Source organism: Paramormyrops kingsleyae, chromosome 4 (assembly GCF_048594095.1).
Source record: "Paramormyrops kingsleyae isolate MSU_618 chromosome 4, PKINGS_0.4, whole genome shotgun sequence".
Classification (NCBI taxonomy): domain Eukaryota; kingdom Metazoa; phylum Chordata; class Actinopteri; order Osteoglossiformes; family Mormyridae; genus Paramormyrops; species Paramormyrops kingsleyae.
In genome coordinates this window covers 45,726,219-45,748,272 of record NC_132800.1, presented here as the reverse complement: position 1 = coordinate 45,748,272, position 22,054 = coordinate 45,726,219, and the positions used below count along the sequence as shown (strand labels likewise).

General features: G+C 49.3%; 34 non-coding genes and 13 pseudogenes across 34 annotated transcripts; all 47 read left to right on the top strand.

The window, feature by feature from the left end:
* Window positions 1-263: 263 nt before the first annotated feature.
* Window positions 264-382, top strand: LOC140589351 (5S ribosomal RNA). The gene has a single exon (XR_011990530.1). It is a non-coding gene; the product is annotated as a 5S ribosomal RNA (ribosomal RNA).
* A 297-nt stretch (window positions 383-679) lies between these two features.
* LOC140589233 (5S ribosomal RNA) lies at window positions 680-798 on the top strand. The gene has a single exon (XR_011990410.1). It is a non-coding gene; the product is annotated as a 5S ribosomal RNA (ribosomal RNA).
* A 297-nt stretch (window positions 799-1,095) lies between these two features.
* LOC140589222 (5S ribosomal RNA) lies at window positions 1,096-1,214 on the top strand. The gene has a single exon (XR_011990399.1). It is a non-coding gene; the product is annotated as a 5S ribosomal RNA (ribosomal RNA).
* A 297-nt stretch (window positions 1,215-1,511) lies between these two features.
* On the top strand, window positions 1,512-1,630 carry LOC140589350 (5S ribosomal RNA). Its single transcript, XR_011990529.1, has one exon. It is a non-coding gene; the product is annotated as a 5S ribosomal RNA (ribosomal RNA).
* Window positions 1,631-1,927: 297 nt separating this feature from the next.
* On the top strand, window positions 1,928-2,046 carry LOC140589211 (5S ribosomal RNA). Its single transcript, XR_011990388.1, has one exon. It is a non-coding gene; the product is annotated as a 5S ribosomal RNA (ribosomal RNA).
* A 297-nt stretch (window positions 2,047-2,343) lies between these two features.
* LOC140589200 (5S ribosomal RNA) lies at window positions 2,344-2,462 on the top strand. Its single transcript, XR_011990377.1, has one exon. It is a non-coding gene; the product is annotated as a 5S ribosomal RNA (ribosomal RNA).
* Window positions 2,463-2,759: 297 nt separating this feature from the next.
* On the top strand, window positions 2,760-2,878 carry LOC140589189 (5S ribosomal RNA). The gene has a single exon (XR_011990366.1). It is a non-coding gene; the product is annotated as a 5S ribosomal RNA (ribosomal RNA).
* A 297-nt stretch (window positions 2,879-3,175) lies between these two features.
* Window positions 3,176-3,294, top strand: LOC140589178 (5S ribosomal RNA). Its single transcript, XR_011990355.1, has one exon. It is a non-coding gene; the product is annotated as a 5S ribosomal RNA (ribosomal RNA).
* A 297-nt stretch (window positions 3,295-3,591) lies between these two features.
* LOC140589167 (5S ribosomal RNA) lies at window positions 3,592-3,710 on the top strand. The gene has a single exon (XR_011990344.1). It is a non-coding gene; the product is annotated as a 5S ribosomal RNA (ribosomal RNA).
* A 297-nt stretch (window positions 3,711-4,007) lies between these two features.
* On the top strand, window positions 4,008-4,126 carry LOC140589155 (5S ribosomal RNA). Its single transcript, XR_011990332.1, has one exon. It is a non-coding gene; the product is annotated as a 5S ribosomal RNA (ribosomal RNA).
* Window positions 4,127-4,423: 297 nt separating this feature from the next.
* LOC140589144 (5S ribosomal RNA) lies at window positions 4,424-4,542 on the top strand. The gene has a single exon (XR_011990321.1). It is a non-coding gene; the product is annotated as a 5S ribosomal RNA (ribosomal RNA).
* A 297-nt stretch (window positions 4,543-4,839) lies between these two features.
* LOC140589133 (5S ribosomal RNA) lies at window positions 4,840-4,958 on the top strand. Its single transcript, XR_011990310.1, has one exon. It is a non-coding gene; the product is annotated as a 5S ribosomal RNA (ribosomal RNA).
* A 297-nt stretch (window positions 4,959-5,255) lies between these two features.
* On the top strand, window positions 5,256-5,374 carry LOC140589122 (5S ribosomal RNA). The gene has a single exon (XR_011990299.1). It is a non-coding gene; the product is annotated as a 5S ribosomal RNA (ribosomal RNA).
* A 297-nt stretch (window positions 5,375-5,671) lies between these two features.
* LOC140589111 (5S ribosomal RNA) lies at window positions 5,672-5,790 on the top strand. The gene has a single exon (XR_011990288.1). It is a non-coding gene; the product is annotated as a 5S ribosomal RNA (ribosomal RNA).
* Window positions 5,791-6,087: 297 nt separating this feature from the next.
* LOC140590801 (5S ribosomal RNA) lies at window positions 6,088-6,206 on the top strand. The gene has a single exon (XR_011991638.1). It is a non-coding gene; the product is annotated as a 5S ribosomal RNA (ribosomal RNA).
* A 297-nt stretch (window positions 6,207-6,503) lies between these two features.
* LOC140590790 (5S ribosomal RNA) lies at window positions 6,504-6,622 on the top strand. Its single transcript, XR_011991627.1, has one exon. It is a non-coding gene; the product is annotated as a 5S ribosomal RNA (ribosomal RNA).
* A 297-nt stretch (window positions 6,623-6,919) lies between these two features.
* Window positions 6,920-7,038, top strand: LOC140590779 (5S ribosomal RNA). Its single transcript, XR_011991616.1, has one exon. It is a non-coding gene; the product is annotated as a 5S ribosomal RNA (ribosomal RNA).
* A 297-nt stretch (window positions 7,039-7,335) lies between these two features.
* LOC140590768 (5S ribosomal RNA) lies at window positions 7,336-7,454 on the top strand. The gene has a single exon (XR_011991605.1). It is a non-coding gene; the product is annotated as a 5S ribosomal RNA (ribosomal RNA).
* Window positions 7,455-7,751: 297 nt separating this feature from the next.
* On the top strand, window positions 7,752-7,870 carry LOC140590757 (5S ribosomal RNA). Its single transcript, XR_011991594.1, has one exon. It is a non-coding gene; the product is annotated as a 5S ribosomal RNA (ribosomal RNA).
* A 297-nt stretch (window positions 7,871-8,167) lies between these two features.
* LOC140590745 (5S ribosomal RNA) lies at window positions 8,168-8,286 on the top strand. The gene has a single exon (XR_011991582.1). It is a non-coding gene; the product is annotated as a 5S ribosomal RNA (ribosomal RNA).
* A 297-nt stretch (window positions 8,287-8,583) lies between these two features.
* Window positions 8,584-8,702, top strand: LOC140590734 (5S ribosomal RNA). The gene has a single exon (XR_011991571.1). It is a non-coding gene; the product is annotated as a 5S ribosomal RNA (ribosomal RNA).
* Window positions 8,703-8,999: 297 nt separating this feature from the next.
* LOC140589349 (5S ribosomal RNA) lies at window positions 9,000-9,118 on the top strand. Its single transcript, XR_011990528.1, has one exon. It is a non-coding gene; the product is annotated as a 5S ribosomal RNA (ribosomal RNA).
* Window positions 9,119-9,415: 297 nt separating this feature from the next.
* On the top strand, window positions 9,416-9,534 carry LOC140589612 (5S ribosomal RNA). Its single transcript, XR_011990791.1, has one exon. It is a non-coding gene; the product is annotated as a 5S ribosomal RNA (ribosomal RNA).
* Window positions 9,535-9,831: 297 nt separating this feature from the next.
* On the top strand, window positions 9,832-9,950 carry LOC140590723 (5S ribosomal RNA). Its single transcript, XR_011991560.1, has one exon. It is a non-coding gene; the product is annotated as a 5S ribosomal RNA (ribosomal RNA).
* Window positions 9,951-10,247: 297 nt separating this feature from the next.
* On the top strand, window positions 10,248-10,366 carry LOC140589137 (5S ribosomal RNA). The gene has a single exon (XR_011990314.1). It is a non-coding gene; the product is annotated as a 5S ribosomal RNA (ribosomal RNA).
* Window positions 10,367-10,635: 269 nt separating this feature from the next.
* LOC140590342 (5S ribosomal RNA) lies at window positions 10,636-10,754 on the top strand (annotated as a pseudogene).
* A 297-nt stretch (window positions 10,755-11,051) lies between these two features.
* LOC140590367 (5S ribosomal RNA) lies at window positions 11,052-11,170 on the top strand (annotated as a pseudogene).
* A 297-nt stretch (window positions 11,171-11,467) lies between these two features.
* On the top strand, window positions 11,468-11,586 carry LOC140589574 (5S ribosomal RNA). Its single transcript, XR_011990753.1, has one exon. It is a non-coding gene; the product is annotated as a 5S ribosomal RNA (ribosomal RNA).
* Window positions 11,587-11,883: 297 nt separating this feature from the next.
* On the top strand, window positions 11,884-12,002 carry LOC140589557 (5S ribosomal RNA). The gene has a single exon (XR_011990736.1). It is a non-coding gene; the product is annotated as a 5S ribosomal RNA (ribosomal RNA).
* Window positions 12,003-12,299: 297 nt separating this feature from the next.
* LOC140590168 (5S ribosomal RNA) lies at window positions 12,300-12,418 on the top strand (annotated as a pseudogene).
* A 297-nt stretch (window positions 12,419-12,715) lies between these two features.
* On the top strand, window positions 12,716-12,834 carry LOC140590201 (5S ribosomal RNA; annotated as a pseudogene).
* Window positions 12,835-13,131: 297 nt separating this feature from the next.
* On the top strand, window positions 13,132-13,250 carry LOC140589573 (5S ribosomal RNA). Its single transcript, XR_011990752.1, has one exon. It is a non-coding gene; the product is annotated as a 5S ribosomal RNA (ribosomal RNA).
* A 297-nt stretch (window positions 13,251-13,547) lies between these two features.
* Window positions 13,548-13,666, top strand: LOC140590061 (5S ribosomal RNA; annotated as a pseudogene).
* Window positions 13,667-13,963: 297 nt separating this feature from the next.
* LOC140590028 (5S ribosomal RNA) lies at window positions 13,964-14,082 on the top strand. Its single transcript, XR_011991207.1, has one exon. It is a non-coding gene; the product is annotated as a 5S ribosomal RNA (ribosomal RNA).
* Window positions 14,083-14,379: 297 nt separating this feature from the next.
* LOC140590366 (5S ribosomal RNA) lies at window positions 14,380-14,498 on the top strand (annotated as a pseudogene).
* A 297-nt stretch (window positions 14,499-14,795) lies between these two features.
* Window positions 14,796-14,914, top strand: LOC140590712 (5S ribosomal RNA). Its single transcript, XR_011991549.1, has one exon. It is a non-coding gene; the product is annotated as a 5S ribosomal RNA (ribosomal RNA).
* Window positions 14,915-15,211: 297 nt separating this feature from the next.
* On the top strand, window positions 15,212-15,330 carry LOC140590017 (5S ribosomal RNA). The gene has a single exon (XR_011991196.1). It is a non-coding gene; the product is annotated as a 5S ribosomal RNA (ribosomal RNA).
* Window positions 15,331-15,627: 297 nt separating this feature from the next.
* LOC140590117 (5S ribosomal RNA) lies at window positions 15,628-15,746 on the top strand (annotated as a pseudogene).
* Window positions 15,747-16,081: 335 nt separating this feature from the next.
* LOC140590386 (5S ribosomal RNA) lies at window positions 16,082-16,200 on the top strand (annotated as a pseudogene).
* Window positions 16,201-16,497: 297 nt separating this feature from the next.
* Window positions 16,498-16,616, top strand: LOC140589764 (5S ribosomal RNA). Its single transcript, XR_011990943.1, has one exon. It is a non-coding gene; the product is annotated as a 5S ribosomal RNA (ribosomal RNA).
* A 297-nt stretch (window positions 16,617-16,913) lies between these two features.
* LOC140589763 (5S ribosomal RNA) lies at window positions 16,914-17,032 on the top strand. Its single transcript, XR_011990942.1, has one exon. It is a non-coding gene; the product is annotated as a 5S ribosomal RNA (ribosomal RNA).
* Window positions 17,033-17,329: 297 nt separating this feature from the next.
* Window positions 17,330-17,438, top strand: LOC140590375 (5S ribosomal RNA; annotated as a pseudogene).
* Window positions 17,439-17,735: 297 nt separating this feature from the next.
* On the top strand, window positions 17,736-17,853 carry LOC140590428 (5S ribosomal RNA; annotated as a pseudogene).
* A 297-nt stretch (window positions 17,854-18,150) lies between these two features.
* LOC140589717 (5S ribosomal RNA) lies at window positions 18,151-18,269 on the top strand. Its single transcript, XR_011990896.1, has one exon. It is a non-coding gene; the product is annotated as a 5S ribosomal RNA (ribosomal RNA).
* Window positions 18,270-18,566: 297 nt separating this feature from the next.
* LOC140590304 (5S ribosomal RNA) lies at window positions 18,567-18,685 on the top strand (annotated as a pseudogene).
* Window positions 18,686-19,397: 712 nt separating this feature from the next.
* Window positions 19,398-19,516, top strand: LOC140590317 (5S ribosomal RNA; annotated as a pseudogene).
* A 297-nt stretch (window positions 19,517-19,813) lies between these two features.
* LOC140590182 (5S ribosomal RNA) lies at window positions 19,814-19,932 on the top strand (annotated as a pseudogene).
* Window positions 19,933-22,054: the final 2,122 nt, after the last annotated feature.

Below are 22,054 nucleotides of genomic sequence, written 5' to 3'. Positions count from 1 at the left end.
GTCTTGCCACGAATGTAAAGATGTCACTACCCTTTCATTTCACAAATTACCTTTATTTGTACAAAGACGGCAGTCCCCGCCCACTTTTGCAGAAAGTACTCGTAGCAATCGTATACAACTCACCGATTTCTTCCTCATTTTAATAACGACTTTCTCAAAGACATCTTGACATCAATGCCGCATCGACGTCTGCTCTTCTCTCGGTGCGACTCTCAATAAACCCTCAACTGAAAACAAAAGTGCTGATTCTGGCCGCTTCCCTTGCTTACGGCCATACCGTTCCGACTGCGCCCGATCTCGTCTGATCTCGGAAGCTAAGCGGGGCCGGGCTTGGTTAGTACTTGGTTGGGAGACTGCCTGGGAATACCAAGTGCCGTAGGCTTTTTCTTAGTTTCACCTTATCCAGAGGGCCCTGCGTCTTGCCACGAATGTAAAGATGTCACTACCCTTTCATTTCACAAATTACCTTTATTTGTACAAAGACGGCAGTCCCCGCCCACTTTTGCAGAAAGTACTCGTAGCAATCGTATACAACTCACCGATTTCTTCCTCATTTTAATAACGACTTTCTCAAAGACATCTTGACATCAATGCCGCATCGACGTCTGCTCTTCTCTCGGTGCGACTCTCAATAAACCCTCAACTGAAAACAAAAGTGCTGATTCTGGCCGCTTCCCTCGCTTACGGCCATACCGTTCCGACTGCGCCCGATCTCGTCTGATCTCGGAAGCTAAGCGGGGCCGGGCTTGGTTAGTACTTGGTTGGGAGACTGCCTGGGAATACCAAGTGCCGTAAGCTTTTTCTTAGTTTCACCTTATCCAGAGGGCCCTGCGTCTTGCCACGAATGTAAAGATGTCACTACCCTTTCATTTCACAAATTACCTTTATTTGTACAAAGACGGCAGTCCCCGCCCACTTTTGCAGAAAGTACTCGTAGCAATCGTATACAACTCACCGATTTCTTCCTCATTTTAATAACGACTTTCTCAAAGACATCTTGACATCAATGCCGCATCGACGTCTGCTCTTCTCTCGGTGCGACTCTCAATAAACCCTCAACTGAAAACAAAAGTGCTGATTCTGGCCGCTTCCCTCGCTTACGGCCATACCGTTCCGACTGCGCCCGATCTCGTCTGATCTCGGAAGCTAAGCGGGGCCGGGCTTGGTTAGTACTTGGTTGGGAGACTGCCTGGGAATACCAAGTGCCGTAAGCTTTTTCTTAGTTTCACCTTATCCAGAGGGCCCTGCGTCTTGCCACGAATGTAAAGATGTCACTACCCTTTCATTTCACAAATTACCTTTATTTGTACAAAGACGGCAGTCCCCGCCCACTTTTGCAGAAAGTACTCGTAGCAATCGTATACAACTCACCGATTTCTTCCTCATTTTAATAACGACTTTCTCAAAGACATCTTGACATCAATGCCGCATCGACGTCTGCTCTTCTCTCGGTGCGACTCTCAATAAACCCTCAACTGAAAACAAAAGTGCTGATTCTGGCCGCTTCCCTCGCTTACGGCCATACCGTTCCGACTGCGCCCGATCTCGTCTGATCTCGGAAGCTAAGCGGGGCCGGGCTTGGTTAGTACTTGGTTGGGAGACTGCCTGGGAATACCAAGTGCCGTAGGCTTTTTCTTAGTTTCACCTTATCCAGAGGGCCCTGCGTCTTGCCACGAATGTAAAGATGTCACTACCCTTTCATTTCACAAATTACCTTTATTTGTACAAAGACGGCAGTCCCCGCCCACTTTTGCAGAAAGTACTCGTAGCAATCGTATACAACTCACCGATTTCTTCCTCATTTTAATAACGACTTTCTCAAAGACATCTTGACATCAATGCCGCATCGACGTCTGCTCTTCTCTCGGTGCGACTCTCAATAAACCCTCAACTGAAAACAAAAGTGCTGATTCTGGCCGCTTCCCTCGCTTACGGCCATACCGTTCCGACTGCGCCCGATCTCGTCTGATCTCGGAAGCTAAGCGGGGCCGGGCTTGGTTAGTACTTGGTTGGGAGACTGCCTGGGAATACCAAGTGCCGTAAGCTTTTTCTTAGTTTCACCTTATCCAGAGGGCCCTGCGTCTTGCCACGAATGTAAAGATGTCACTACCCTTTCATTTCACAAATTACCTTTATTTGTACAAAGACGGCAGTCCCCGCCCACTTTTGCAGAAAGTACTCGTAGCAATCGTATACAACTCACCGATTTCTTCCTCATTTTAATAACGACTTTCTCAAAGACATCTTGACATCAATGCCGCATCGACGTCTGCTCTTCTCTCGGTGCGACTCTCAATAAACCCTCAACTGAAAACAAAAGTGCTGATTCTGGCCGCTTCCCTCGCTTACGGCCATACCGTTCCGACTGCGCCCGATCTCGTCTGATCTCGGAAGCTAAGCGGGGCCGGGCTTGGTTAGTACTTGGTTGGGAGACTGCCTGGGAATACCAAGTGCCGTAAGCTTTTTCTTAGTTTCACCTTATCCAGAGGGCCCTGCGTCTTGCCACGAATGTAAAGATGTCACTACCCTTTCATTTCACAAATTACCTTTATTTGTACAAAGACGGCAGTCCCCGCCCACTTTTGCAGAAAGTACTCGTAGCAATCGTATACAACTCACCGATTTCTTCCTCATTTTAATAACGACTTTCTCAAAGACATCTTGACATCAATGCCGCATCGACGTCTGCTCTTCTCTCGGTGCGACTCTCAATAAACCCTCAACTGAAAACAAAAGTGCTGATTCTGGCCGCTTCCCTCGCTTACGGCCATACCGTTCCGACTGCGCCCGATCTCGTCTGATCTCGGAAGCTAAGCGGGGCCGGGCTTGGTTAGTACTTGGTTGGGAGACTGCCTGGGAATACCAAGTGCCGTAAGCTTTTTCTTAGTTTCACCTTATCCAGAGGGCCCTGCGTCTTGCCACGAATGTAAAGATGTCACTACCCTTTCATTTCACAAATTACCTTTATTTGTACAAAGACGGCAGTCCCCGCCCACTTTTGCAGAAAGTACTCGTAGCAATCGTATACAACTCACCGATTTCTTCCTCATTTTAATAACGACTTTCTCAAAGACATCTTGACATCAATGCCGCATCGACGTCTGCTCTTCTCTCGGTGCGACTCTCAATAAACCCTCAACTGAAAACAAAAGTGCTGATTCTGGCCGCTTCCCTCGCTTACGGCCATACCGTTCCGACTGCGCCCGATCTCGTCTGATCTCGGAAGCTAAGCGGGGCCGGGCTTGGTTAGTACTTGGTTGGGAGACTGCCTGGGAATACCAAGTGCCGTAAGCTTTTTCTTAGTTTCACCTTATCCAGAGGGCCCTGCGTCTTGCCACGAATGTAAAGATGTCACTACCCTTTCATTTCACAAATTACCTTTATTTGTACAAAGACGGCAGTCCCCGCCCACTTTTGCAGAAAGTACTCGTAGCAATCGTATACAACTCACCGATTTCTTCCTCATTTTAATAACGACTTTCTCAAAGACATCTTGACATCAATGCCGCATCGACGTCTGCTCGTCTCTCGGTGCGACTCTCAATAAACCCTCAACTGAAAACAAAAGTGCTGATTCTGGCCGCTTCCCTCGCTTACGGCCATACCGTTCCGACTGCGCCCGATCTCGTCTGATCTCGGAAGCTAAGCGGGGCCGGGCTTGGTTAGTACTTGGTTGGGAGACTGCCTGGGAATACCAAGTGCCGTAAGCTTTTTCTTAGTTTCACCTTATCCAGAGGGCCCTGCGTCTTGCCACGAATGTAAAGATGTCACTACCCTTTCATTTCACAAATTACCTTTATTTGTACAAAGACGGCAGTCCCCGCCCACTTTTGCAGAAAGTACTCGTAGCAATCGTATACAACTCACCGATTTCTTCCTCATTTTAATAACGACTTTCTCAAAGACATCTTGACATCAATGCCGCATCGACGTCTGCTCTTCTCTCGGTGCGACTCTCAATAAACCCTCAACTGAAAACAAAAGTGCTGATTCTGGCCGCTTCCCTCGCTTACGGCCATACCGTTCCGACTGCGCCCGATCTCGTCTGATCTCGGAAGCTAAGCGGGGCCGGGCTTGGTTAGTACTTGGTTGGGAGACTGCCTGGGAATACCAAGTGCCGTAAGCTTTTTCTTAGTTTCACCTTATCCAGAGGGCCCTGCGTCTTGCCACGAATGTAAAGATGTCACTACCCTTTCATTTCACAAATTACCTTTATTTGTACAAAGACGGCAGTCCCCGCCCACTTTTGCAGAAAGTACTCGTAGCAATCGTATACAACTCACCGATTTCTTCCTCATTTTAATAACGACTTTCTCAAAGACATCTTGACATCAATGCCGCATCGACGTCTGCTCTTCTCTCGGTGCGACTCTCAATAAACCCTCAACTGAAAACAAAAGTGCTGATTCTGGCCGCTTCCCTCGCTTACGGCCATACCGTTCCGACTGCGCCCGATCTCGTCTGATCTCGGAAGCTAAGCGGGGCCGGGCTTGGTTAGTACTTGGTTGGGAGACTGCCTGGGAATACCAAGTGCCGTAAGCTTTTTCTTAGTTTCACCTTATCCAGAGGGCCCTGCGTCTTGCCACGAATGTAAAGATGTCACTACCCTTTCATTTCACAAATTACCTTTATTTGTACAAAGACGGCAGTCCCCGCCCACTTTTGCAGAAAGTACTCGTAGCAATCGTATACAACTCACCGATTTCTTCCTCATTTTAATAACGACTTTCTCAAAGACATCTTGACATCAATGCCGCATCGACGTCTGCTCTTCTCTCGGTGCGACTCTCAATAAACCCTCAACTGAAAACAAAAGTGCTGATTCTGGCCGCTTCCCTCGCTTACGGCCATACCGTTCCGACTGCGCCCGATCTCGTCTGATCTCGGAAGCTAAGCGGGGCCGGGCTTGGTTAGTACTTGGTTGGGAGACTGCCTGGGAATACCAAGTGCCGTAAGCTTTTTCTTAGTTTCACCTTATCCAGAGGGCCCTGCGTCTTGCCACGAATGTAAAGATGTCACTACCCTTTCATTTCACAAATTACCTTTATTTGTACAAAGACGGCAGTCCCCGCCCACTTTTGCAGAAAGTACTCGTAGCAATCGTATACAACTCACCGATTTCTTCCTCATTTTAATAACGACTTTCTCAAAGACATCTTGACATCAATGCCGCATCGACGTCTGCTCTTCTCTCGGTGCGACTCTCAATAAACCCTCAACTGAAAACAAAAGTGCTGATTCTGGCCGCTTCCCTCGCTTACGGCCATACCGTTCCGACTGCGCCCGATCTCGTCTGATCTCGGAAGCTAAGCGGGGCCGGGCTTGGTTAGTACTTGGTTGGGAGACTGCCTGGGAATACCAAGTGCCGTAAGCTTTTTCTTAGTTTCACCTTATCCAGAGGGCCCTGCGTCTTGCCACGAATGTAAAGATGTCACTACCCTTTCATTTCACAAATTACCTTTATTTGTACAAAGACGGCAGTCCCCGCCCACTTTTGCAGAAAGTACTCGTAGCAATCGTATACAACTCACCGATTTCTTCCTCATTTTAATAACGACTTTCTCAAAGACATCTTGACATCAATGCCGCATCGACGTCTGCTCTTCTCTCGGTGCGACTCTCAATAAACCCTCAACTGAAAACAAAAGTGCTGATTCTGGCCGCTTCCCTCGCTTACGGCCATACCGTTCCGACTGCGCCCGATCTCGTCTGATCTCGGAAGCTAAGCGGGGCCGGGCTTGGTTAGTACTTGGTTGGGAGACTGCCTGGGAATACCAAGTGCCGTAAGCTTTTTCTTAGTTTCACCTTATCCAGAGGGCCCTGCGTCTTGCCACGAATGTAAAGATGTCACTACCCTTTCATTTCACAAATTACCTTTATTTGTACAAAGACGGCAGTCCCCGCCCACTTTTGCAGAAAGTACTCGTAGCAATCGTATACAACTCACCGATTTCTTCCTCATTTTAATAACGACTTTCTCAAAGACATCTTGACATCAATGCCGCATCGACGTCTGCTCTTCTCTCGGTGCGACTCTCAATAAACCCTCAACTGAAAACAAAAGTGCTGATTCTGGCCGCTTCCCTCGCTTACGGCCATACCGTTCCGACTGCGCCCGATCTCGTCTGATCTCGGAAGCTAAGCGGGGCCGGGCTTGGTTAGTACTTGGTTGGGAGACTGCCTGGGAATACCAAGTGCCGTAAGCTTTTTCTTAGTTTCACCTTATCCAGAGGGCCCTGCGTCTTGCCACGAATGTAAAGATGTCACTACCCTTTCATTTCACAAATTACCTTTATTTGTACAAAGACGGCAGTCCCCGCCCACTTTTGCAGAAAGTACTCGTAGCAATCGTATACAACTCACCGATTTCTTCCTCATTTTAATAACGACTTTCTCAAAGACATCTTGACATCAATGCCGCATCGACGTCTGCTCTTCTCTCGGTGCGACTCTCAATAAACCCTCAACTGAAAACAAAAGTGCTGATTCTGGCCGCTTCCCTCGCTTACGGCCATACCGTTCCGACTGCGCCCGATCTCGTCTGATCTCGGAAGCTAAGCGGGGCCGGGCTTGGTTAGTACTTGGTTGGGAGACTGCCTGGGAATACCAAGTGCCGTAAGCTTTTTCTTAGTTTCACCTTATCCAGAGGGCCCTGCGTCTTGCCACGAATGTAAAGATGTCACTACCCTTTCATTTCACAAATTACCTTTATTTGTACAAAGACGGCAGTCCCCGCCCACTTTTGCAGAAAGTACTCGTAGCAATCGTATACAACTCACCGATTTCTTCCTCATTTTAATAACGACTTTCTCAAAGACATCTTGACATCAATGCCGCATCGACGTCTGCTCTTCTCTCGGTGCGACTCTCAATAAACCCTCAACTGAAAACAAAAGTGCTGATTCTGGCCGCTTCCCTCGCTTACGGCCATACCGTTCCGACTGCGCCCGATCTCGTCTGATCTCGGAAGCTAAGCGGGGCCGGGCTTGGTTAGTACTTGGTTGGGAGACTGCCTGGGAATACCAAGTGCCGTAAGCTTTTTCTTAGTTTCACCTTATCCAGAGGGCCCTGCGTCTTGCCACGAATGTAAAGATGTCACTACCCTTTCATTTCACAAATTACCTTTATTTGTACAAAGACGGCAGTCCCCGCCCACTTTTGCAGAAAGTACTCGTAGCAATCGTATACAACTCACCGATTTCTTCCTCATTTTAATAACGACTTTCTCAAAGACATCTTGACATCAATGCCGCATCGACGTCTGCTCTTCTCTCGGTGCGACTCTCAATAAACCCTCAACTGAAAACAAAAGTGCTGATTCTGGCCGCTTCCCTCGCTTACGGCCATACCGTTCCGACTGCGCCCGATCTCGTCTGATCTCGGAAGCTAAGCGGGGCCGGGCTTGGTTAGTACTTGGTTGGGAGACTGCCTGGGAATACCAAGTGCCGTAAGCTTTTTCTTAGTTTCACCTTATCCAGAGGGCCCTGCGTCTTGCCACGAATGTAAAGATGTCACTACCCTTTCATTTCACAAATTACCTTTATTTGTACAAAGACGGCAGTCCCCGCCCACTTTTGCAGAAAGTACTCGTAGCAATCGTATACAACTCACCGATTTCTTCCTCATTTTAATAACGACTTTCTCAAAGACATCTTGACATCAATGCCGCATCGACGTCTGCTCTTCTCTCGGTGCGACTCTCAATAAACCCTCAACTGAAAACAAAAGTGCTGATTCTGGCCGCTTCCCTCGCTTACGGCCATACCGTTCCGACTGCGCCCGATCTCGTCTGATCTCGGAAGCTAAGCGGGGCCGGGCTTGGTTAGTACTTGGTTGGGAGACTGCCTGGGAATACCAAGTGCCGTAAGCTTTTTCTTAGTTTCACCTTATCCAGAGGGCCCTGCGTCTTGCCACGAATGTAAAGATGTCACTACCCTTTCATTTCACAAATTACCTTTATTTGTACAAAGACGGCAGTCCCCGCCCACTTTTGCAGAAAGTACTCGTAGCAATCGTATACAACTCACCGATTTCTTCCTCATTTTAATAACGACTTTCTCAAAGACATCTTGACATCAATGCCGCATCGACGTCTGCTCTTCTCTCGGTGCGACTCTCAATAAACCCTCAACTGAAAACAAAAGTGCTGATTCTGGCCGCTTCCCTCGCTTACGGCCATACCGTTCCGACTGCGCCCGATCTCGTCTGATCTCGGAAGCTAAGCGGGGCCGGGCTTGGTTAGTACTTGGTTGGGAGACTGCCTGGGAATACCAAGTGCCGTAAGCTTTTTCTTAGTTTCACCTTATCCAGAGGGCCCTGCGTCTTGCCACGAATGTAAAGATGTCACTACCCTTTCATTTCACAAATTACCTTTATTTGTACAAAGACGGCAGTCCCCGCCCACTTTTGCAGAAAGTACTCGTAGCAATCGTATACAACTCACCGATTTCTTCCTCATTTTAATAACGACTTTCTCAAAGACATCTTGACATCAATGCCGCATCGACGTCTGCTCTTCTCTCGGTGCGACTCTCAATAAACCCTCAACTGAAAACAAAAGTGCTGATTCTGGCCGCTTCCCTCGCTTACGGCCATACCGTTCCGACTGCGCCCGATCTCGTCTGATCTCGGAAGCTAAGCGGGGCCGGGCTTGGTTAGTACTTGGTTGGGAGACTGCCTGGGAATACCAAGTGCCGTAAGCTTTTTCTTAGTTTCACCTTATCCAGAGGGCCCTGCGTCTTGCCACGAATGTAAAGATGTCACTACCCTTTCATTTCACAAATTACCTTTATTTGTACAAAGACGGCAGTCCCCGCCCACTTTTGCAGAAAGTACTCGTAGCAATCGTATACAACTCACCGATTTCTTCCTCATTTTAATAACGACTTTCTCAAAGACATCTTGACATCAATGCCGCATCGACGTCTGCTCTTCTCTCGGTGCGACTCTCAATAAACCCTCAACTGAAAACAAAAGTGCTGATTCTGGCCGCTTCCCTCGCTTACGGCCATACCGTTCCGACTGCGCCCGATCTCGTCTGATCTCGGAAGCTAAGCGGGGCCGGGCTTGGTTAGTACTTGGTTGGGAGACTGCCTGGGAATACCAAGTGCCGTAGGCTTTTTCTTAGTTTCACCTTATCCAGAGGGCCCTGCGTCTTGCCACGAATGTAAAGATGTCACTACCCTTTCATTTCACAAATTACCTTTATTTGTACAAAGACGGCAGTCCCCGCCCACTTTTGCAGAAAGTACTCGTAGCAATCGTATACAACTCACCGATTTCTTCCTCATTTTAATAACGACTTTCTCAAAGACATCTTGACATCAATGCCGCATCGACGTCTGCTCTTCTCTCGGTGCGACTCTCAATAAACCCTCAACTGAAAACAAAAGTGCTGATTCTGGCCGCTTCCCTTGCTTACGGCCATACCGTTCCGACTGCGCCCGATCTCGTCTGATCTCGGAAGCTAAGCGGGGCCGGGCTTGGTTAGTACTTGGTTGGCAGACTGCCTGGGAATACCAAGTGCCGTAAGCTTTTTCTTAGTTTCACCTTATCCAGATGGCCCTGCGTCTTGCCACGAATGTAAAGATGTCACTACCCTTTCATTTCACAAATTACCTTTATTTGTACAAAGACGGCAGTCCCCGCCCACTTTTGCAGAAAGTACTCGTAGCAATCGTATACAACTCACCGATTTCTTCCTCATTTTAATAACGACGTTCTCAAAGACATCTTGACATCAATGCCGCATCGACGTCTGCTCTTCTCTCGGTGCGACTCTCAATAAACCCTCAACTGAAAACAAAAGTGCTGATTCTGGCCGCTTCCCTTGCTTACGGCCATACCGTTCCGACTGCGCCCGATCTCGTCTGATCTCGGAAGCTAAGCGGGGCCGGGCTTGGTTAGTACTTGGTTGGGAGACTGCCTGGGAATACCAAGTGCCGTAAGCTTTTTCTTAGTTTCACCTTATCCAGAGGGCCCTGCGTCTTGCCACGAATGTAAAGATGTCACTACCCTTTCATTTCACAAATTACCTTTATTTGTACAAAGACGGCAGTCCCCGCCCACTTTTGCAGAAAGTACTCGTAGCAATCGTATACAACTCACCGATTTCTTCCTCATTTTAATAACGACTTTCTCAAAGACATCTTGACATCAATGCCGCATCGACGTCTGCTCTTCTCTCGGTGCGACTCTCAATAAACCCTCAACTGAAAACAAAAGTGCTGATTCTGGCCGCTTCCCTCGCTTACGGCCATACCGTTCCGACTGCGCCCGATCTCGTTTGATCTCGGAAGCTAAGCGGGGCCGGGCTTGGTTAGTACTTGGTTGGGAGACTGCCTGGGAATACCAAGTGCCGTAAGCTTTTTCTTAGTTTCACCTTATCCAGAGGGCCCTGCGTCTTGCCACGAATGTAAAGATGTCACTACCCTTTCATTTCACAAATTACCTTTATTTGAACAAAGACGGCAGTCCCCGCCCAATTTTGCAGAAAGAACTCGTAACAATCGTATACAACGACTTTCTCAAAGACATCTTGACATCAATGCCGCATCGATGTCTGCTCTTCTCTCGGTGCGACTCTCAATTAACCCTCAACTGAAAACAAAGGTCCTGATTCTGGCCGCTTCCCTCGCTAACGGCCATACCGTTCCGACTGCGCCCGATTTCGTCTGATCTCGGAAACTATGCGGGGCCGGGCTTGGTTAGTACTTGGTTGGGAGACTGCCTGGGATTACCAAGTGCCGTAAGCTGTTTCTTACTTTAAACTTATCCAGAGGGCCCTGCGTCTTGCCACGAATGTAAAGATGTCACTCCCCTTTCATTTCGCAAATTAACTTTATTTGTACAACGACGGCAGTCCCCGCCCACTTTTGCAGAAAGTACTCGTGGCAATCGTATACAACTCACCGCTTTCTTCCTCATTTTAATAACGACTTTCTCAAAGACATCTTGACATCAATGCCGCATCGACGTCTGCTCTTCTCTCGGTGCGACTCTCAATAAACCCTCAACTGAAAACAAAAGTGCTGATTCTGGCCGCTTCCCTCGCTTACGCCCATACTGTTTCGACTGCGCCCGATCTCGTCTGATCTCGGAAGCTAAGCGGGGCCGGGCTTGGTTAGTACTTGGTTGGGAGACTGCCTGGGATTGCTAAGTGCCGTAAACTTTTTCTTACTTTCACTTTTTCCAGAGGGCCCTGCGTCTTGCCACGAATTGAACGATGTCACTCCCCTTTCATTTCACAAATTACCTTTATTTGTACAACGACGGCAGTCCCAGCCCACTTTTGCAGAAAGTACTCGTAGCAATCGTATACAACTCACCGCTTTCTTCCTCATTTTAAGAACGACTTTCTCAAAGACATCTTGACATCAATGCCGCATCGACGTCTGCTCTTCTCTCGGTGCGACTCTCAATAAACCCTCAACTGAAAACAAAAGGGCTGATTCTGGCCGCTTCCCTCGCTTACGGCCATACCGTTCCGACTGCGCCCGATCTCGTCTGATCTCGGAAGCTAAGCGGGGCCGGGCCTGGTTAGTACTTGGTTGGGAGACTGCCTGGGAATACCAAGTGCCGTAAGCTTTTTCTTAGTTTCACCTTATCCAGAGGGCCCTGCGTCTTGCCACGAATGTAAAGCTGTCACTCCCCTATCATTTCACAAAGTATCTTTATTTGTACAACGACGGCAGTCCCCGGCCACTTTTGCAGAAAGTACTCGTAGCAATCGCATACAACTCACCGCTTTCTTCCTCATTTTAATAACGACTTTCTCAAAGACATCTTGACATCAATGCCGCATCGACGTCTGCTCTTCTCTCGGTGCGACTCTCAATAAACCCTCAACTGAAAACAAAAGGGCTGATTCTGGCCCCTTCTCTCGCTTACGGCCATACCGTTCCGACTGCGCCTGATCTCGTCTGATCTCAGAAGCTAAGTGGGGCCGGGCTTGGTTAGTACTTGGTTGGGAGACTGCCTGGGAATACCAAGTGCCGTAAGCTTTTTCTTAGTTTCACCTTATCCAGAGGGCCCTGCGTCTTGCCACGAATGTAAAGCTGTCACTCCCCTATCATTTCACAAAGTATCTTTATTTGTACAACGACGGAAGTCCCCGCCCACTTTTGCAGAAAGTACTCGTAGCAATCGCATACAACTCACCGCTTTCTTCCTCATTTTAATAACGACTTTCTCAAAGACATCTTGACATCAATGCCGCATCGACGTCTGCTCTTCTCTCGGTGCGACTCTCAATAAACCCTCAACTGAAAACAAAAGTGCTGATTCTGGCCGCTTCCCTCGCTTATGGCCATACTGTTCCGACTGCGCCCGATCTCGTCTGATCTCGGAAGCTAAGCGGGACCGGGCTTGGTTAGTACGTGGTTGGGAGACTGCTTGGGATTACCAAGTGCCGTAAGCTTTTTCTTACTTTCACTTTATCCCGAGGGCCCAGCGTCTTGCCACGAATTTAAAGCTGTCACTCCCCTATCATTTCACAAAGTATCTTTATTTGTACAACGACGGCAGTCCCCGCCCACTTTTGCAGAAAGTACTCGTAGCAATCGCATACAACTCACCGCTTTCTTCCTCATTTTAATAACGACTTTCTCAAAGACATCTTGACATCAATGCCGCATCGATGTCTGCTCTTTTCTCGGTGCGACTCTCAATAAACCCTCAACTGAAAACAAAAGTGCTGATTCTGGCCGCTTCCCTTGCTTACGGCCATACCGTTCCGACTGCGCCCGATCTCGTCTGATCTCGGAAGCTAAGCGGGGCCGGGCTTGGTTAGTACTTGGTTGGGAGACTGCCTGGGATTGCTAAGTGCCGTAAACTTTTTCTTACTTTCACTTTTTCCAGAGGGCCCTGCGTCTTGCCACGAATTGAACGATGTCACTCCCCTTTCATTTCACAAATTACCTTTATTTGTACAACGACGGCAGTCCCAGCCCACTTTTGCAGAAAGTACTCGTAGCAATCGTATACAACTCACCGCTTTCTTCCTCATTTTAAGAACGACTTTCTCAAAGACATCTTGACATCAATGCCGCATCGACGTCTGCTCTTCTCTCGGTGCGACTCTCAATAAACCCTCAACTGAAAACAAAAGGGCTGATTCTGGCCGCTTCCCTCGCTTACGGCCATACCGTTCCGACTGCGCCCGATCTCGTCTGATCTCGGAAGCTAAGCGGGGCCGGGCCTGGTTAGTACTTGGTTGGGAGACTGCCTGGGAATACCAAGTGCCGTAAGCTTTTTCTTAGTTTCACCTTATCCAGAGGGCCCTGCGTCTTGCCACGAATGTAAAGCTGTCACTCCCCTATCATTTCACAAAGTATCTTTATTTGTACAACGACGGCAGTCCCCGCCCACTTTTGCAGAAAGTACTCGTAGCAATCGCATACAACTCACCGCTTTCTTCCTCATTTTAATAACGACTTTCTCAAAGACATCTTGACATCAATGCCGCATCGACGTCTGCTCTTCTCTCGGTGCGACTCTCAATAAACCCTCAACTGAAAACAAAAGGGCTGATTCTGGCCGCTTCTCTCGCTTACGGCCATACCGTTCCGACTGTGCCCGATCTCGTCTGATCTCAGAAGCTAAGTGGGGCCGGGCTTGGTTAGTACTTGGTTGGGAGACTGCCTGGGAATACCAAGTGCCGTAAGCTTTTTCTTAGTTTCACCTTATCCAGAGGGCCCTGCGTCTTGCCACGAATGTAAAGCTGTCACTCCCCTATCATTTCACAAAGTATCTTTATTTGTACAACGACGGCAGTCCCCGCCCACTTTTGCAGAAAGTACTCGTAGCAATCGCATACAACTCACCGCTTTCTTCCTCATTTTAATAACGACTTTCTCAAAGACATCTTGACATCAATGCCGCATCGACGTCTGCTCTTCTCTCGGTGCGACTCTCAATAAACCCTCAACTGAAAACAAAAGTGCTGATTCTGGCCGCTTCCCTCGCTTATGGCCATACTGTTCCGACTGCGCCCGATCTCGTCTGATCTCGGAAGCTAAGCGGGACCGGGCTTGGTTAGTACTTGGTTGGGAGACTGCTTGGGATTACCAAGTGCCGTAAGCTTTTTCTTACTTTCACTTTATCCCGAGGGCCCAGCGTCTTGCCACGAATTTAAAGCTGTCACTCCCCTATCATTTCACAAAGTATCTTTATTTGTACAACGACGGCAGTCCCCGCCCACTTTTGCAGAAAGTACTCGTAGCAATCGCATACAACTCACCGCTTTCTTCCTCATTTTAATAACGACTTTCTCAAAGACATCTTGACATCAATGCCGCATCGATGTCTGCTCTTTTCTCGGTGCGACTCTCAATAAACCCTCAACTGAAAACAAAAGGGCTGATTCTGGCCGCTTCCCTCGCTTACGCCCATACTGTTTCGACTGCGCCCGATCTCGTCTGATCTCGGAAGCTAAGCGGGGCCGGGCTTGGTTAGTACTTGGTTGGGAGACTGCCTGGGATTGCTAAGTGCCGTAAACTTTTTCTTACTTTCACTTTTTCCAGAGGGCCCTGCGTCTTGCCACGAATTGAACGATGTCACTCCCCTTTCATTTCACAAATTACCTTTATTTGTACAACGACGGCAGTCCCAGCCCACTTTTGCAGAAAGTACTCGTAGCAATCGTATACAACTCACCGCTTTCTTCCTCATTTTAAGAACGACTTTCTCAAAGACATCTTGACATCAATGCCGCATCGACGTCTGCTCTTCTCTCGGTGCGACTCTCAATAAACCCTCAACTGAAAACAAAAGGGCTGATTCTGGCAGCTTCCCTCGCTTACGGCCATACCGTTCCGACTGCGCCCGATCTCGTCTGATCTCGGAAGCTAAGCGGGGCCGGGCTTGGTTAGTACTTGGTTGGGAGACTGCCTGGGAATACCAAGTGCCGTAAGCTTTTTCTTAGTTTCACCTTATCCAGAGGGCCCTGCGTCTTGCCACGAATGTAAAGCTGTCACTCCCCTATCATTTCACAAATTACCTTTATTTGTACAACGACGGCAGTCCCAGCCCACTTTTGCAGAAAGTACTCGTAGCAATCGTATACAACTCACCGCTTTCTTCCTCATTTTAAGAACGACTTTCTCAAAGACATCTTGACATCAATGCCGCATTGACGTCTGCTCTTCTCTCGGTGCGACTCTCAATAAACCCTCAACTGAAAACAAAAGTGCTGATTCTGGCCGCTTCCCTCGCTTACGGCCATACCGTTCCGACTGCGCCCGATCTCGTCTGATCTCGGAAGCTAAGCGGGAGCGGGCTTGTTTAGTACTTGGTTGGGAGACTGCTTGGGATTACCAAGTGCCGTAAGCTTTTTCTTACTTTCACTTTATCCCGAGGGCCCAGCGTCTTGCCACGAATGAAAAGCTGTCACTCCCCTATCATTTCACAAAGTATCTTTATTTGTACAACGACGGCAGTCCCCGCCCACTTTTGCAGAAAGTACTCGTAGCAATCGCATACAACTCACCGCTTTCTTCCTCATTTTAATAACGACTTTCTCAAAGACATCTTGACTTCAATGCCGCATCGATGTCTGCTCTTTTCTCGGTGCGACTCTCAATAAACCCTCAACTGAAAACAAAAGGGCTGATTCTGGCCGCTTCCCTCGCTTACGGCCATACTGTTTCGACTGCGCCCGATCTCGTCTGATCTCGGAAGCTAAGCGGGGCCGGGCTTGGTTAGTACTTGGTTGGGAGACTGCTTGGGATTACCAAGTGCCGTAAGCTTTTTCTTACTTTCACTTTATCCCGAGGGCCCAGCGTCTTGCCACGAATGTAAAGCTGTCACTCCCCTATCATTTCACAAAGTATCTTTATTTGTACAACGACGGCAGTCCCCGCCTACTTTTGCAGAAAGTACTCGTAGCAATCGCATACAACTCACCGCTTTCTTCCTCATTTTAATAACGACTTTCTCAAAGACATCTTGACATCAATGCCGCATCGACGTCTGCTCTTCTCTCGGTGCGACTCTCAATAAACCCTCAACTGAAAACAAAAGGGCTGATTGTTTCTCAAACCCTCAACTGAAAACAAAAGTGCTGATTCTGGCCGCTTCCCTCGCTTACGCCCATACTGTTTCGACTGCGCCCGATCTCGTCGGATCTCGGAAGCTAAGCGGGGCCGGGCTTGGTTAGTACTTGGTTGGGAGACTGCCTGGGATTGCTAAGTGCCGTAAACTTTTTCTTACTTTCACTTTTTCCAGAGGGCCCTGCGTCTTGCCACGAATTGAACGATGTCACTCCCCTTTCATTTCACAAATTACCTTTATTTGTACAACGACGGCAGTCCCAGCCCACTTTTGCAGAAAGTACTCGTAGCAATCGTATACAACTCACCGCTTTCTTCCTCATTTTAAGAACGACTTTCTCAAAGACATCTTGACATCAATGCCGCATCGACGTCTGCTCTTCTCTCGGTGCAACTCTCAATAAACCCTCAACTGAAAACAAAAGGGCTGATTCTGGCCACTTCCCTCGCTTACGGCCATACCGTTCCGACTGCGCCCGATCTCGTCTGATCTCGGAAGCTAAGCGGGGCCGGGCTTGGTTAGTACTTGGTTGGGAGACTGCCTGGGATTACCAAGTGCCGTAAGCTTTTTCTTACTTTCACCTTATCCAGAGGGCCCAGCGTCTTGCCACGAATGTAAAGATGTCACTCCCCTTTCATTTCACAAATTACCTTTATTTGTACAACGACGGCAGTCCCCGCCCACTTTTGCAGAAAGTACTCGTAGCAATCGTATACAACTCACTGCTTTCTTCCTCATTTTAATAACGACTTTCTCAAAGACATCTTGACATCAATGCCGCATTGACGTCTGCTCTTCTCTCGATGCGACTCTCAATAAACCCTCAACTGAAAACAAAAGGGCTGATTCTGGACGCTTCCCTCGCTTACGGCCATACCGTTCCGACTGCGCCCGATCTCGTCTGATCTCGGAAGCTAAGCGGGGCCGGGCTTGGTTAGTACTTGGTTGGGAGACTGCCTGGGATTACCAAGTGCCGTAAGCTTTTTCTTACTTTCACCTTATCCAGAGGGCCCTGCGTCTTGCCACGAATGTAAAGATGTCACTCCCCTTTCATTTCACAAATTACCTTTATTTGTACAATGACGGCAGTCCCCGCCCACTTTTGCAGAAAGTACTCGTAGCAATCGTATACAACTCACCGCTTTCTTCCTCATTTTAATAACGACTTTCTCAAAGACATCTTGACATCAATGGCGAATCGACGTCTGCTCTTCTCTCAGTGCGACTCTCAATAAACCCTCAACTGAAAACAAAGGGGCTGATTCTGGCAGCTTCCCTCGCTTACGGCCATACCGTTCCGACTGCGCCTGATCTCGGAAGCTAAGCGGGGCCGGGCTTGGTTAGTACTAGGTTGGGAGACTGCCTGGGATTACCAAGTGCCGTAAGCTTTTTCTTACTTTCACCTTATCCAGAGGGCCCAGCGTCTTGCCACGAATGTAAAGATGTCTCTCCCTTTTCATTTCACAAAGTATCTTTATTTGTACAACGACGGCAGTCCCCGCCCACTTTTGCAGAAAGTACTCGTAGCAATCGCATACAACTCACCGCTTTCTTCCTCATTTTAATAACGACTTTCTCAAAGACATCTTGACATCAATGCCGCATCGACGTCTGCTCTTCTCTCGGTGCGACTCTCAATAAACTCTCAACTGAAAACAAAAGGGCTGTTTCTGGCCACTTCCCTTGATTACAGCCATACCGTTCCGACTGCGCCCGATCTCCTCTGATCTCGAAGGTAAGCGGAGCCGGGCTTGGTTAGTACCTGGTTGGGAGCCTGCCTGGGATTACCAAGTGCCGTAAGCTTTTTCTTACTTTCACTTTATCCCGGGGGCCTTGCGTCTTGCCACGAATGTAAAGATGTCACTCCCCTTTCATTTCACAAATTACCTTTATTTGAACAAAGACGGCAGTCCCCACCCAATTTTGCAGAAAGTACTCGTGGCAATCGTATACAACTCACCGCTTTCTTCCTCATTTTAATAACGACTTTCTCAAAGACATCTTGACATCAATGCGGCATCGACGTCTGCTCTTCTCTCGGTGCGACTCTCAATAAACCCTCAACTGAAAACAAAAGTGCTGATTCTGGCCGCATCCCTCGCTTACGGCCATACCGTTCCGACTGCGCCCGATCTCGTCTGATCTCGGAAGCTAAGCGGGGCCGGGCTTGGTTAGTACTTGGTTGGGAGACTGCCTGGGAATACCAAGTGCAGTAAGCTTTTTCTTAGTTTCACCTTATCCAGAGGGCCCTGCGTCTTGCCACGAATGTAAAGCTGTCACTCCCCTATCATTTCACAAAGTATCTTTATTTGTACAACGACGGCAGTCCCCGCCCACTTTTGCAGAAAGTACTCGTAGCAATCGCATACAACTCACCGCTTTCTTCCTCATTTTAATAACGACTTTCTCAAAGACATCTTGACATCAATGCCGCATCGATGTCTGCTCTTTTCTCGGTGCGACTCTCAATAAACCCTCAACTGAAAACAAAAGGGCTGATTCTGGCCGCTTCCCTCGCTTACGGCCATACTGTTTCGACTGCGCCCGATCTCGTCTGATCTCGGAAGCTAAGCGGGGCCGGGCTTGGTTAGTACTTGGTTGGGAGACTGCCTGGGATTGCTAAGTGCCGTAAACTTTTTCTTACTTTCACTTTTTCCAGAGGGCCCTGCGTCTTGCCACGAATTGAACGATGTCACTCCCCTTTCATTTCACAAATTACCTTTATTTGTACAACGACGGCAGTCCCAGCCCACTTTGGCAGAAAGTACTCGTAGCAATCGTATACAACTCACCGCTTTCTTCCTCATTTTAAGAACGACTTTCTCAAAGACATCTTGACATCAATGCCGCATCGACGTCTGCTCTTCTCTCGGTGCGACTCTCAATAGACTCTCAACTGAAAACAAAAGGGCTGTTTCTGGCCACTTCCCTCGATTACAGCCATACCGTTCCAACTGCGCCCGATCTCCTCTGATCTCGAAGGTAAGCGGAGCCGGGCTTGGTTAGTACTTGGTTGGGAGCCTGCCTGGGATTACCAAGTGCCGTAAGCTTTTTCTTACTTTCACTTTATCCCGGGGGCCTTGCGTCTTGCCACGAATGTAAAGATGTCACTCCCCTTTCATTTCACAAATTACCTTTATTTGAACAAAGACGGCAGTCCCCGCCCAATTTTGCAGAAAGTACTCGTGGCAATCGTATACAACTCACCGCTTTCTTCCTCATTTTAAGAACGACTTTCTCAAAGACATCTTGACATCAATGCCGCATCGACGTCTGCTCTTCTCTCGGTGCGACTCTCAATTAACCCTCAACTGAAAACAAAAGTGCTGATTCTGGCCGCTTCCCTCGCTTATGGCCATACCGTTCCGACTGCGCCCGATCTCATCTGATCTCGGAAGCTAAGCAGGACCGAGCTTGGTTAGTACTTGGTTGGGAGACTGCTTGGGATTACCAAGTGCAGTAAGCTTTTTCTTACTTTCACTTTATCCCGAGGGCCCAGCGTCTTGCCACGAATGTAAAGCTGTCACTCCCCTATCATTTCACAAAGTATCTTTATTTGTACAACGACGGCAGTCCCCGCCCACTTTTGCAGAAAGTACTCGTAGCAATCGCATACAACTCACCGCTTTCTTCCTCATTTTAATAAAGACTTTCTCAAAGACATCTTGACATCAATGCCGCATCGATGTCTGCTCTTTTCTCGGTGCGACTCTCAATAAACCCTCAACTGAAAACAAAAGGGCTGATTCTGGCGGCTTCCCTCGCTTACGGCCATACTGTTTCGACTGCGCCCGATCTCGTCTGATCTCGGAAGCTAAGCGGGGCCGGGCTTGGTTAGTACTTGGTTGGGAGACTGCCTGGGATTACCAAGTGCCGTAAACTTTTTCTTACTTTCACTTTTTCCAGAGGGCCCTGCGTCTTGCCAAGAATTGAACGATGTCACTCCCCTTTCATTTCACAAATTACCTTTATTTGTACAACGACGGCAGTCCCAGCCCACTTTTGCAGAAAGTACTCGTAGCAATCGTATACAACTCACCGCTTTCTTCGTCATTTTAAGAACGACTTTCTCAAAGATATCTTGACATCAATGACGCATCGACGTCTGCTCTTCTCTCGGTGCGACTCTCAGTTAACCCTCAACTGAAAACAAAAGTGCTGATTCTGGCCGCTTCCCTCGCATACGGCCATACCGTTCCGACTGCGCATGATCGTGCCTGATCCTGCGCGGCTCAGTGTGTGTGTGGTGGTGCTTTTTTTTTGCCTTTGCAGTTCACTTGGTTTTACGTTTCTTTTTCCGTTTTATTTAATAACTGTTTTGGTTTCGTTTTGCCTTGGTTAGCCTCCCCTCTCCCTGGCCGCTTTGTTGCGCCGGAGGGGGAGGCTTGTCACTTGTTTTCTGTGTCTTTTTTTGCTTTTCTTTCTGTTCGTTTGGCTTTCTTTGCGCGCTGCGCGTTTACTTCCTGGTTTGCCAATTAGGCTTTTTCTCCTTTATTTCAGCGTTTATTCCCTTTCTGTTTAGTCTGGTTCTGTTTTCCCTCTCCCTGGCCTCATTTTGGGCCGGGGGGGGAGGCTTGTCACCCTTTATTTCGCCCCTGATTTGTGTTTTGTTTTCGCCCTCCGTTTCTGTGCGCGTTTTTCATCCGTTGTAGTTTGCTCTGGTTTATCTTATTTTTGGATCACTGTTTCTTTTCCTTTCTGCCCCAGTTCGTTTCCCCTCTCCCTGGCCGTTTTATTGTGCTAGGGAGAGAGGCTTGTCATTCGATTTTTTTTCGCCGGTCTTGTGTTTTGTTTTCCACTTCCGTGTTTTGTGCGTTTATTATTTACCGGCTTTTCTTTTTGCTTGTTTGTTTTGTCCTCCGGGCTCCCTTGTTGGTTGCCCCCCCTCCTCCCCTTACTCGTTTGATCATGGCTGCTCAGCCGCAGCCATCCACGTCGCGTGCAGCCGCGGCTGCACGGGCGTTCCGTGATGATGATGGTGATGACGTGTCGCGTGCAGCCGCGGCTGCACGGGCGCTGGATACTGGTAGGGATTATTCCCTGGATGATTTTAGTAGGGTGGAAATGGAGGTAGATATGGCGGTGGAGCCGCCTGGTCTGGGTGACCAGGGGCCCGGTGAGTGGGTGAAGGTTGTTTCTCGTAAGAGGGCGGCGGCGGCGGCGACGGCTTCCGGGTCGGGAGCGGCGCCCGCTAAGGTGAGCGGCGGGGCCGGTGATGGTGCTGGTGCGGGGGTCGGCGGTGCCATCTCTCCGCCTGACAGCTATGCTGGGAGGGTGGCTCAGGCCGGTCGGGTGCAGGTGTGCGCGTGGGCACGGGGGTGCGTGCGGGTGTCCTGCGCCAGGGTGCGGCGCCACGAGGCGCCTGGGACGAGGGCCCTGCCCCAAAGGGGCCTTATACTAAGGAGGCCACTGCCTCCGTAGACTTGAGTGCGTTTGACAGCGTGCCTTTGCTGGAGGTGGCGAAGGCGATATTGTTGTTGGTGCCGAAGGACGCCCTGCTGGCCGTGTGCCCGGCCCCTAACGTGGCAGTGGAGGTTACCTTCACCGCCCCCGAATACATCGAGCTCATTGAGGGTGGCCTCACCGTACAGGGCAAGCTCTGCCCGGTCAGACGCCTCTGTCAGGCGGAGCGCGTGGTCTCCTTTCTGCACCTGCCTGCGTATGTGCCCGATCAGGTCATCCTCGATCGCCTTGCGGCATGGGGTGTGGAGCCCATCCTCCCGGTGCGCCGTCGGCTCCTGCCCGGCACTCGGGTCACTGACGGCACCCGCTGCGTCAGGGTGCGTTTCCCGGCCGGCGTGGTGTCCTTGCCCTACAGTGCCCGATTTGACACGGCCGAGGGGCCCCGCTACATAAGGGTCGCCCATGACAATCAGGTCCGTCTCTGTCGGATGTGCCTCCAGCCGGGGCACGTGGTGGCCCAGTGCCCCCAGTACATGTGCCGTGTTGCCGCCCGCTGTGCCGGCTGCCGCAAGGCCGCCGCCCTGTGCACCTGCCCTGGCGC